Raw genomic sequence first — 12,406 nt, forward strand, 5'->3', positions numbered from 1 at the left:
AAATACTAACTACTCTAAAAAAACAACAAACATTTTATGTATCTGTCTTACCACATAAATGTTGTTAGGCTGTTATATTAACCCTTCCCCTACCAGCGTTTTTGAAAAAAGTTGCCTGCCAGGGCATATCTGGTTTTTATATCTGAACATGCAATATATCAAAATAAAGAAGAGACCCTTTGCTTTTAAACAAACAAACAAAAATATTTTATTCTAGCTTCAATCATGCATTCCTTTTTTATCAACACTTGAATTTGGGTAAGTTTCATAAAAAAGGCAACATTTTGAGCAAAAAGCTGAGAAAATCATCTAGTTTTTAGAGAGTCCATCGACACCCCCCAAAGCTTCACAATCTTATAGCTCGTCCTGGGTCGACATTTCATTTGGTAACATTAGGCAGTTTTGATTTAGATGTTTAATATTGATGATTGATTGCGTTACATCTGCTTGCATATGATATCACTTGTTTGCTTCTGCTGCTTCTTCGCCTGTGTTTTGATCAGGAGATTCAGTATTCTTTCAGAAGATGCGTAATAGCACCCCCTACTGTATAACAGTGAAAACACGGAAAGCCATTTCCGTCAATGGCGGGGAAAGAGTTAGGCCGAATAGTCACCTTTTTTTCAGACCAATTGTCATCAAATTCTCGGTAAACACCATAAGTGTAAATTTATGGTGACAGCAGGTGCAGCTTTATCATATGAAAACTAGCTCACACACATCTTTTTGTGTTTCAAGATGTGACCACAGGTTATGATATCTGAGTGGGTGATTTGTTTACTTAGTTATTAGCCTCACCATTTTTACCAGTTTGACCAGTGGGGTGCATTGTCCTGTTTGACTGTCTTTGCCTCTTTTATGCACCTGCCTTTCCTCAACAAGAGTGTACTGTTGTTTTTTCCCTACTTCGGTCATGTCTTTTCATCAAAAGACAGCAGCAGTCATATTTTAATGCTCCTATCTCATAATATCTATCAGTAGTGCTTAATTGTAGAGTTCAGAAAGGTCCGTCTCCTTTTCTACTGTGATATTCTTGTGGGGTCACTCATTGTGGTATGTTTTGTCCTTTGTCAAATCACTGGACCGTTTTATGTTTCTCATCGAGGCTTTTGAAATGAAAAATTGAGTTGAATGAATGATAACTGGTTAGTAGTACTGTATGTCAAAGCAGTTCTATTATCCCGAGCGACGTCCTGCTGAAGTTAATAATGCCTAGCGTCATATAAAATAGTTGTAATATTGTAAGGGAAGAGCATCCATCAAAGCAGTTTAACCATCCAACCTCAGAGTAGCCCGTGAGAGAACCTGATGATGGGCTGTTGTCCTCTGCGGAGCAGAAGTGCATGATTCACTTAGAGACAGCCAATCTCATACAGCTTACTTCTCCTTAGTCATATATACCCTGCAGACTCAAAGCTCATATTTGTCTCTTAATAATGACTTGGCTGCACTAATCAGAGATGTGGAAAAACATTATGAGCAGATTGTGTGGAAATGAAGTTTGAGAGCGTTGATATTTGACTAGCTGTTCTTATTTGGATGTTAAGTTGAATTCGCCACATGCTGTCAGTATTATTTATACATAAGCTTTCTCTGACAGTCTGCTCGCCACTCAAACACACCGAGGTGCTGCTTATGTTTGGCCTGTCGGCCACCCTGGCTGTTAAAGAAGTGTGTAATCCGTCACATGGTATCACTGCATCCTTGTTAACAGCTTGTTTTAGGGTCATGCCATTGTCTACATGAGCAGTGCATCAGTTAATACGTTTTCGACCAGTTCGTTTGCTGTGACGCGGAGAGATTCCTGTGCTGCGATCTGTATTGGTTGGACGGACGAGTTTGGCCACAGGGCACACAAAAAGTGCCATTGAGTATTGGGTGTCTCATTTGATGTCAAGTTCAGAGTTGAAGGTTAGGCTTAGCTGTGTATTTGTTCTTCTCCGTGGCACTTTGTTGCGCCAGACGTGTCAGATTGAATTTCATCTTGAGTCAATTGGCTTCAATTTGTCCATTGGGCTACTTACGAAATATGCAGGAAGTGACACGGGTGGTGGAGTTTGATTATTTTAACGACTGATAAAATGATCTGGAGTGAAACTATGTATATCATGTGCAAGTAGAGCTGGCCAATATGTAAAAAAAAAAGAAAAAAAAAAGAATCTACTTAATTGTGTTGTCAGAAAATGTCTATGTATCGAAACTGAAATATTTGAAACTACCCAGTATTCAATAATCCTTTTCTGCAGTATCGATACACCGATACCAGCTGCGCGTTCTTGCTCTCTCTTCTCTTCTCTCTGACGGTAAATTGACACACACCCGCCTCCATTCACTCACTCGTCTTATTCACTCCGATTGATTAGTACTTGCATTGCACATAATTTTAGTCAATCCTGCAGGTTTCACGCTCATACTCTTATGTTGCTAGACATGAAACAAACAATTGTGGAACTAGTCTTTAGGGAAGTTGAATAAAAAGCACATTAAATCACTGCGATATTCATTCATTCATGTTGCTTATTCATCACAGATATAATATTCATGTTTCTTATATCGCCCAACCCTGTGTGCAAGTAGTCTCTTTTCTGGGCCGTTCCTGTTGTACAAAACTGGCACATCTTAGACCGTTAGTCGGGTGGAAACTACCAGCACTGATTTCTAGTTAGTCTGGAGGGAAGATTGAATAATGGGCGTCAGCAGCAGTAAATACAGTAAGTTATTGTATGGTGCGATGCACATAAATAATGAACACAAAGGAGCTATGTGTGTCACGAAATGAAAGCTGCAGCTTTATTCATGTCCTCATTCTACCCTCGTCTAGAGCCGTTCATGATATCTGCATCCTTAATACTTCATAAGGACGTTTCTAGTGTTAAAAATGAAGTGAATAGTTTGCTGAAATCTGAAGAAAGGGCTACACTTAGGCTAGTTTCTAATGTATTGATAACATATCCCCCTATGAGTTGCTAAATTGCATCTGGGCTTGTTTACTTGCTTAAATATTCCTCGAAATATGCTGATAAAGATATTTGTTTTATTAATTTGAGTGGGGGAGCTGGGTGAGGAGGCATATTTTTAGACAATTAATAAAACACACTTGGTCTCCTAAATGTTTGCTCACTTATTGTATTTGTGTTTTTACAATGTGGTAATTTTGTTGCTTAAGAGTTTACACAAAACAAGGAAGCTTGATTTCAATCTTTGAATTAAATCTAAAAAAGTAGCACAAAAAGTAAATGCAATAGAATAAAGATACAAATGAAATAAAGATACGTTTTTTGGGGGGAGTTTTAACACTAGTATTCAGGTACAGAAATACTACAGAAACGGAATAAAGTAATCAAATGTAAAATAGGCTAACACTGGATAGTCTTTTAGTCCTGTATAAATTAAATACATAGGCTATAAATCCTGATTCCTTACAATTAAATCTATCTTTTGCTGTTTTATCAACATTGACAGACATATGCTGCTGTCACTTTAAAGCAGGGCTATGCAGTTTCGGGAATTTCTTCGCTGTATTCTCGCTTTTTGCTCGCAGGTTTCTCTATAGAGCTCCCCCTACAGCTTGGGAATAGATATTTGACAACACTGTCGAAAAACTTGTTGGCGACTCTCAGATACGAGAGGCTAGTAGATCAACGACATCAAAGCAGACGGGACATTCTTTACAACGTCTTCTTCATTCGGGTTCGAACAGCGTTAGGGAGCGCAATAATGACAGAATTTTAGCAGATTTTTTTGCCGTAAAGCAATTCGTTATATCGCGAGACCTGATATCACGCGATACTTCCTGATGCTGCGGCCGGCGGCCCGCCGGCTCAAAGTTGCAAGGGTGGTTTCTCCGTTCACAAGCGATAGGGGGGTGTGAGATGACTACCATTCAACCCGAAAAAAGCAATATAACCATTCCAATGACTCCGAAGCTGTTCAGTTAAGGTAAAAAACCTGCATAGTTCACCTTTAAGAGCTAGTTCATGGATCCATTATTCTGTTACACATGTTTAAGACATAACCATCTGATACTCACAAAGACCAGAACTTTGACAACTTTGTGTGCTTTTGACCATTAAAATGCTATAATCCGTGAAAAATAACTCAGTTTTGGTCCTCCCAAGCGGTTTGTGTATGTAGGCAGAGAACCGTCTCTCAGAGAGCGCGTGAGTACTGAATAGTTTAAAATCGTTTAAATGTTTAAATTGGTAAGACTTAAAGACATGCGAATGATAAACTTTAGTGACGATGGAACACTGTCCCGATTTTGCAAGGGACAATTCCGTTAACTGTCCCGACTCCTGAAACTCAAGCGTCTGATATCGACGGTAGCCGCTTACCGTGTGCAGAGAGAGAAGACTCAGCACCGCTGAATCACTCACGAGTCACGCTGTTTGTGAAATTAGATTTGATTTTATAATCTGTGTGGATTAATATACTCATACAACCTAGATGCTAAAGTGAATCAATGTTTGCGGGAATTTCCCGCATTATAAGCGCGAGACGTGTGGAAATGATTAAAATAATGCGCAATACCCGCAATCCCGTGCCAAAATTCGTCTACTCGTCTTTCATTGCTCCTGGCCAAAGGAGTATACTTTGAAAGGCTTGCACACTCAATTGTGTGCAAGAATGAGCGTAACACGGAATATGAAGTATACCCGGGCCTTTAAAATGACCAAACAGGTTTTTGCTGCAGTATTCTGTTTGATGATCTCTGGCTTTGCTGTAAAATTCAGTCTCACTGTTGCTCACTGTTGAGGTTTCTTGCTTTTTCTCCTTTTTATGCTTTGTTCTGTGTTTATATTTGGAAAGTGTGACTCAAAGTTGTGTTAAAGCTGGTGAGTAAAGTTTTAAGAGTAGATTTATTGGACTGGAAGTATTGGCCCTTGGGTCACAGGGGTGGGGGAGGGTGGATGGGTGCTTCTTTAGGCTGACTAATTGGGCAGCAGCATGGCCAATGGAAATGGAGGAGCGGGATGCAGGGTTTTTGTCATGGGCCTGGTGATGAAACCGAGGCTAACATGGCTGAGACATCCTGAAAGCTTCCCAGAGGGCACATCACTGCCGCCCCATCTCCTCGTCACAAAATCTGGGCGGCGCAGAACCTGCAGGTTTGCAGCAATTACTCATGCTGAGTAAGTTTGTATGTTGAAACTGCGGTTGCATAACTCCTTTTAGAACAAGTACAAGGCCTTAAGAAAGTACACCAATCGCATCAGCTGTGCGTAGAAGGGCTGGGGCACGGCCAGCCCGTTTCATAACTTCTTATACAAAAGGAATCAACCATTAGCGAAGAGGGGAGGGCGGCTTCCTGCATATGACAATGTCGGGATCTGTGAAGCGCGAACGATGACTTCTCAAAACCCCCTAGTTCCAGTGTTCAAAGGTCGTCCCTTTCTGCACAGATGTTTGACCACAACACACACCTTAAGGAGACATCTTTCAGCATTTAACATGGCTGTGCGTCATCCATATTAATAGTGCACAGTCACAGAATGTTTAAACACTTGCTCCAGTTTGTTCCAAACTCTTTCTGCGGCCTATAGTGAATATAAAAACTATTAGACTCCTATGTATTAATGAGCTATATGCGGTTTGTGCACTTTTTATATAGATTGACTGATATTGTTTTTAATATAATTTATTATAATTAATAATAATTCCATTTGATTTATTCAGAGTATTTTTATAATCAAAATGCTTTGTTTTGAGCCATATTTAACTGTTAAGCTTAAAATGCTAAATTCATTATATAATTTCTACTACTAATAATAATACTAATGTATTTGTATATTATTTATTAACTTTATTATTATGCCATTATATTTATACATACGTTTTTTTTTTGAGCTGTCTAACAGTTAAGCTTAAAATTATAAATGCATTTATTATTTTTATGCTATTACCGGTGTTGTGGCAAAAATTCATCAAACAAACATCACTGCGTAAGGGAGACTCAGAGTCAAATTATAAAAATTAGAAGTATTTATTCTTGCAAGAATAGGAGCAGTCTAGTACACAGTTGTTACCCTGTGCAGAAGAGTGACACACCCCCAGACAGACTGAACCAGCTTTTATCCTAATCTCCAAGGTCTTCTTCCCCCCCCAGAGCCATCCTCCCAGTAGTTTTCCATCCAGTAGGTTTCCATAGACAAAGAAGCCATAACACTAGTTTCGATTCGTCACCAGGGCCAACTCCTAAGCCCTCCTTCACCAAATGGCCTTCTGACATCTAGGTCAGAGGTCCTTGTTCGTCTGTTCTCTGGAGTGTCTCTCCCTTCTGCCTCCCCAGGTACATCAAAAGAATCTTCTCTCACTACAAGTGAGAGTCACACATGTGACATTCTTTGAATCATCTATATTTTACTAAAGATCAATGAATATCATAAAACTTCCACCACACCGGTATATGCATCCAGAGTTGTTTTGCGATTCTTCTTGTGTCATCTCAAACTGTTACGCTAAAAAGGCTACGTTTCTCACTTGAGAATGAATGACTGTAATTACGGATGCACCAATAGTATGTTTTTTGGCCAATACCGATTATAATTTGTAATGAACATGGATCAGATCCATTTAATATTCAGCACGCCAACGTAAATACAACAGAACAAAGATACATAGTGCTTTTTATCAGGGGTAGGCGATATACTAGTAGACACGATGAACCGGTAGAGATTTTGGACTATCGTCTCTATCGCGGTTACACTCACGTCACGTGAACTGTAACCGCGATAGAGACGATCTGAGTTGCTGTGCTATTCAGTCACGGAAGCTTATCGTTTGCATGCGTTTTTGATAGGGCTGCATATTATATAATTTTATCATCGATGTTGCGATATGACTATCCCCGATGGCAGGATGTGCGATGTCAAATATATGATTGATCGTAGTTGATTCGTACACATGAACAAAATGGTTCTGTATTATAGTAGAGGCGGGTGTCTTGGCTTGCACTCCGTCCCAACCCCCCCGAGTTCTCTCTTTTCACTTACACATACAGCTTGCGACTTTCTCATTGCGAGACAAGTGATAGTTTGCTTGAGTTTAAAGGTGCTTTTGCCTGCAAAACTGAATCCTCTGAGTTGAACATCTCCCTGAAGTGTCTTTATACAGCTTTGCACTTTTTCTGAATGTTTTAGGAATGCAATTAAATGCAGAAAGACACGACCAGCGAGAAGAGGTCTTGCCCTTCGATTAAATGACAGTTAGTTAGCAGTAAGCACCAGTGACAAATGTACATCTGATGCTACGGCTAGAACCGTCTGCTTGTATGGAGGCACTAATGCCTGGTTCAGATTACACGATTATAGCCCGATTTTGGCCCGATTAGTTGGCACGTGGGGATTTGTAAACGACAACGGGCGTCGGGACGCAAGATTCGATCGTTTCATCTCGTATAGCATTTCATCTCGGTCCTGGAGGGCCACTGTCCAACCCTGATCAAACACACCTAGCTGTGAGTTTCTATTGATCCTGAAGACATTGATTACTGATTAGCTTGTTCAGGTGTGTTTGATCAGTGTTGGAGAGCTAAACTCTGCAGGACAGTGGCCCTCCAGGACCGAGTTTGAGGAACCCTGTCATATAGTGTCGTGTGTCATAGTGGGCGACAACCTACGTCGTGTCTGTGATGCTTCACGACAAAACGACCAGCATGTTTGATTATGATTTTTTTCGCCCCTCCACGACGAGAGGGAGTAAGCGAGAGAGTCTGTGTGCATGAGTGAGCGAGAGTGTGTGTGTGAGCGAAAGTGTGTGTGTGTGTGCGCGTTTGTGTGTGTGTGAGTGAGCGAGCGCGCACGCGACAGAGAGAGTGTGTGTGTACATGTGTGCGTTTTTGTGTGTGAGTGAGTGAGCGCGAGAGAGTGTGTGTATGCGCTAGTGAGTAAGTAAGTAAGTAAGTGAGTGAGAGTGTGTGTGTGTGTGTGTGCATGTGTGCGAGTGAGTGTGTGTATGTGTGTGAGATGGCACGCGATGGCTGGTCGGAAAGCAATGACATGTTTCTTGTCCACTACAAGATTTTAGGAGTCAAAATCACGTAATCTGACCCAGTGACTATAGTAACAGACAAAAAAATCATGTAATCTGAACCAGGCATAAGAAGTGATTAAAGATTCCGGTTTAGGCTTTGATATGGTTTCTCTGATCCTACACAAAGTGGTTTGTTTGATTTGTGTGCATTCAAGGCAGATTTTAAGATCATGGCCTTAGCCACAATGAGTCATAGCATGATGCCAAGATGCAACTGCCAGGCCTTTAGCAGTTCAGCTTGGTTAATATCTTCACTTTGACTGCAGGTTTGATCTTTAGGATTTGGTTATTTGCGTGATCGCTGGGCTTCTGGGAGAGGCTGTACGAGGGCTTCCTCAACTAGCACTGGTGAAGGCTTCTGTCAGCACTGTGCATTTCACAATAATTCAACCCTTTTGTTTTTTAGTGCAGTGTAATAACAACAGAGGACAAGCACATATCTGCAAGTCATATGTGTTCTGTTGCTTTCTCAATGAGTCATGATCGAGGAAGACTTGTGTTTTAGATGGAATGAAAGATCCATGAATAATACACATGGATGTGCCTCTGGGGGGAGAACAACTCTTGTTTGTTTTCTTCACTAGCATAGACTGTTGGTATCCTGTGGAAATGGAGTGTCTCTTGGTTGGAACAGTGTTTGCTGTGGGCAAAAAAAGACCCTGTAATGTGGGGTTGATTTATTGACTAAAGAAAATGGTTTAAGTTTCTTGTTATTTAGACTAGTGTCAATAATAGAGTAGTTGAATTACTGAAGAAAAAAAAGTGTATTTTGCTGAATGGAAACGGCAGATGTATTACCCTGAGGTTCTTGGGTTCATTGCAGTTTTCATCGTGACAGCAACTATTTTGTTAGTTGATTAAGTATCTTATGCTCACCAAGGCTGCATTTCTTTGATCAAAATTCAGTAAAAATTGTAATATTGTGAAATTACAATTTAAAAGAATGATTTTCTATTTTTAAATCTAATTTATTCCTGTGATGGCAATGCTGAATTTTCAGCATCATTACTCCAGTCTTCAGTCTCACATGATCCTTCAGAAATCATTCTAATATACCAATTGCAGCTCAAGAAACATTGTGTATTATTATAAGTTTTGAAAACGTTGTGCAGCTTAAAATTTGTGGAAACAGTGATACATTATTTCAGGAGTCTTTGAATGGAAAGCCTATAAGAACTGCTTTTATATGAATTGGAAATCTTTTGTAACTTTTATCTTTTCTGTCACATTTAAACAATTTAATGCATCCTTGTTAAATAAAATCATTAATTTCTTAGAATTTCTTTATGCACAGCTGCACTACTTCCTGAACTTTAGCCAGCTCCTTTGTTTCCTGTCTGCCATTATTGGACAAACTATTTCTTTAAAATCTACTGTTCTTTAAAATCCAGGTGTGCCTGACCAACAACAATAATCAGACACACCTGGATTAATCAGTTTGTCCAATAATGGCAGACAGGAAACAAATGAGCTGGCTAAAGTTCAGGAAGTAGTGCAGCTGTGCATAGTCCATTGGATTTTTAAAAAAAAAGCTGAATTTCCTGAATATATCTTCTGAGAAAGTAGATCAATGCTTTGATCAACCCTTTGCTTTGTGGCCTTTTTAAAGCATGTTTTTGACATCACTATTAAGACCTTTATTAGCCTTTCAAATGTTTGTTTGCTCTTCCTGTTCTTACCAATTTAAAAGAATCAAAGACGCTCATTCAATGCGCCGCTGCACCAAGATTTACTGTCCTGCTGTTTCCGCTAGTGTTCTGTGGCACACGAGGCTGGAACGAGCATCTAGTTTTTTTGCCACTCAGTGATTGGCCGGCGGTGGATTCCCTGGGAGCCATTGTTCTGTCGTTCTGCAACGAGGCCATCTGCTCTTTCTTCAGTGTCTTTGCACAATCTGCCTCGTTGTGTCTGTCCATCCTCCGTCTCCCACCGCAGTATATGGAAACTTCATCACACGCTCCTCTGGCTTGCAGTGAAGGCTGTGACGTAGTGTGTGTGACTGTTGTCTGCTTTTATTTGTCTCAGGAACTGCGCAAGCGTAGTAACGGGGATACAGATGTACTATTTCTCACACATACATATGCGTAACCGCAGTAGCGATGTGGCTATAATGCATTATTGTTCATGACACGGTGTTTCTTTCTTAAATGATGGGAGATATCGTTTGTTTTATTCACAAACAATCCAGCGCAGCGTAACGCAACACAAACTTGGATGTTCTTGGCTTTCGGCTTCTGTCGTGACTAAAGAGAGAGGCTGCTGTAGACATCACCCCAATTATGTGGGTCGGTGGATTGGCTTTCAGGAATTAATGTAATGAATAATTGATCACAGTCGCCTTCATGTGGATGCTGACTAATCGTGCTCACCTGAGGCTGTGGAACGTTTTGTTTTATGTTGTTGCTGAACTGAAAAAACTGTTACACAACTTTTTTTTAAAGACTGGATTATATTCATACATAGTGAATATTCAATCATTCAAGAAAAGCTTCTCTTTTTTTTTTACGAGTAAGGAATCAGCAGTTCGCAGAAGGAATGGGAATCTTAAAGGGATAGTTCACCCAAAAATTAAAGTTGTCATTTACTGTCATGTATCGTTCCAAATCTCTCTTTTTATATGAATAAGGATGAAAACGCCATAAAAGTAATTTTAACTCGTAAGCTGTATTCACAGTTTTTTTTTAAGCCGAACAATCGGTTTGTTTGAGAAATGAGCTAAAATGTTAATAATTATTCTCAAAATTTCTTGAGCTTGTTCTCTGGCACATTCATGACATAAGTAATGATTTCTAATCCACGAACGAGTTGTTGTTTTGTTTTGAGTTTAATCTTTTCAGTGAATCAGTTGATTCACTTCTTAAAACTGGTTAATGTTTTATTCACAAAAACAATGCAGCTTCTTTCAAAATAATTAGGCTGTAACTGTACACTAAACACAAAAATACTAGTTGTAACTACTTGTAAAAAGAAAAAGAAAAAAAGGTAATGTAGTTAAAGAGATACTTTCAGAACTGGTTTATAATTATATTTGGTAGTGTAGTGGTACATGTTGACACATAAAAAAACAGTCAGTAATCATAAAGCCTAAAGATACACTTGATTACTCACAAGTTTGAGACTTAATCATGAGCATTTTTGATTCATTTATTGAAAAGAGTCATTAATACAATCCAATTACACTCACTGGTTATGCTGTATGTCTGTTGACCCCACAATTAATTTGATATAGAAATCTTTTGTGACATTATACATGTCTTCACCATCACTTTTCACCAATTTAATGCAACCTTGCTGAAAAAAAGTATTAATTTCTTTAAAAAAATGGTTTTTGCAAGCTCACTAAGCTCCTGACTCCCAGCCCTAGTTAGCAGAGTCCTCAGAGGAACTGTCATCGTCTAACTCTTCATTTCTGTCATGACTGCTCACAGCTTTTTTTTTTATGTGTGTTTGATGGATGAGTCAGTAACCCCACCATTCCTCCTCCTTCCGTCCCCCTTCCTCTGTTTGATCTGTACTTCAGGGCAGAGGTTGGTGGTTGCTTGAAATGATTTGAGTTTGTTTTTTTGCAGAGATTGTCACAACAACTACTACTACTACTACCAGGAGTTGAGGTAAATTACACTTATGCGGCACTTCCCAATTCCCCCAGGTCAAATTATTTTAGGATGTATGAAGTTACGTGCCTGTATTCCACCTCTGGTACCTTACAGCCCAACTCAATGCTGGAGAGAACGGCGTCTGAGGCAGGTGGACCTGAAATCCACTGATGAAAAAATAATGAAATGGCTGGAAAATATAGGTTGATAACTGCACTCCTGACTGGTTTTGAAGGCTGGTGGATTTTCGGTGTGGTGTTTTTTTTTTTTACACTTTCTCTTAGTAGGAACATTTTAATGTGACCCAGTTTTTCTCTGTGTATGGTGCAGTGGCTGGTGCACATGAGGCAGCGTGAGGAAGATGGACTACTTGTTGAAAAATGAATGGGAAAAATCTCTGTAACAGTATATGGCATCTGTATGGATTAAATTCCCACATTTCAGTTAAAAGAGCCAATTGTCGAGGCACAATTTGTGTCTTTTTACACTAGTAAAGTTGTGGAATACCTGAATCGGTCTATATAATTGTAATTTGAGTGGTTTAAAGTAGAGATGCACCGTTTGCAATTTTCTTTGTCTTTTGTTCTTTTATTAACATAACAGACTGCAGCATGAATATTAGGCTATTGTCACTTTAAGAGTTTATGCACATATCCAATATACTGTTACACAATCTGCGTAATCTTTCTCAACTAATTAGGTTCCAAAACTGACTGTGTTTAACTGAATACTCGCCAAGACTGGCATTTTGCCATAATTTGGGGATTTGTAAAATTATG

General features: G+C 39.4%; 2 protein-coding genes across 3 annotated transcripts in view; both read left to right on the forward strand.

Annotated features, from left to right (window-relative positions):
* asb1 (ankyrin repeat and SOCS box containing 1) overlaps positions 1–12,406 on the forward strand; it is a 279,018-nt gene that overhangs the window by 59,951 nt on the left and 206,661 nt on the right. The gene's annotated exons all lie outside the window — the stretch shown is intronic.
* adarb1b (adenosine deaminase RNA specific B1b) overlaps positions 1–12,406 on the forward strand; it is a 146,582-nt gene that overhangs the window by 1,084 nt on the left and 133,092 nt on the right. The window lies entirely within an intron of this gene.

The sequence above is a fragment of the Phoxinus phoxinus genome (genome assembly GCF_949152265.1).
Source record: "Phoxinus phoxinus genome assembly, chromosome: 7".
In the NCBI taxonomy this organism is placed as follows: Eukaryota; Metazoa; Chordata; class Actinopteri; order Cypriniformes; family Leuciscidae; genus Phoxinus; species Phoxinus phoxinus.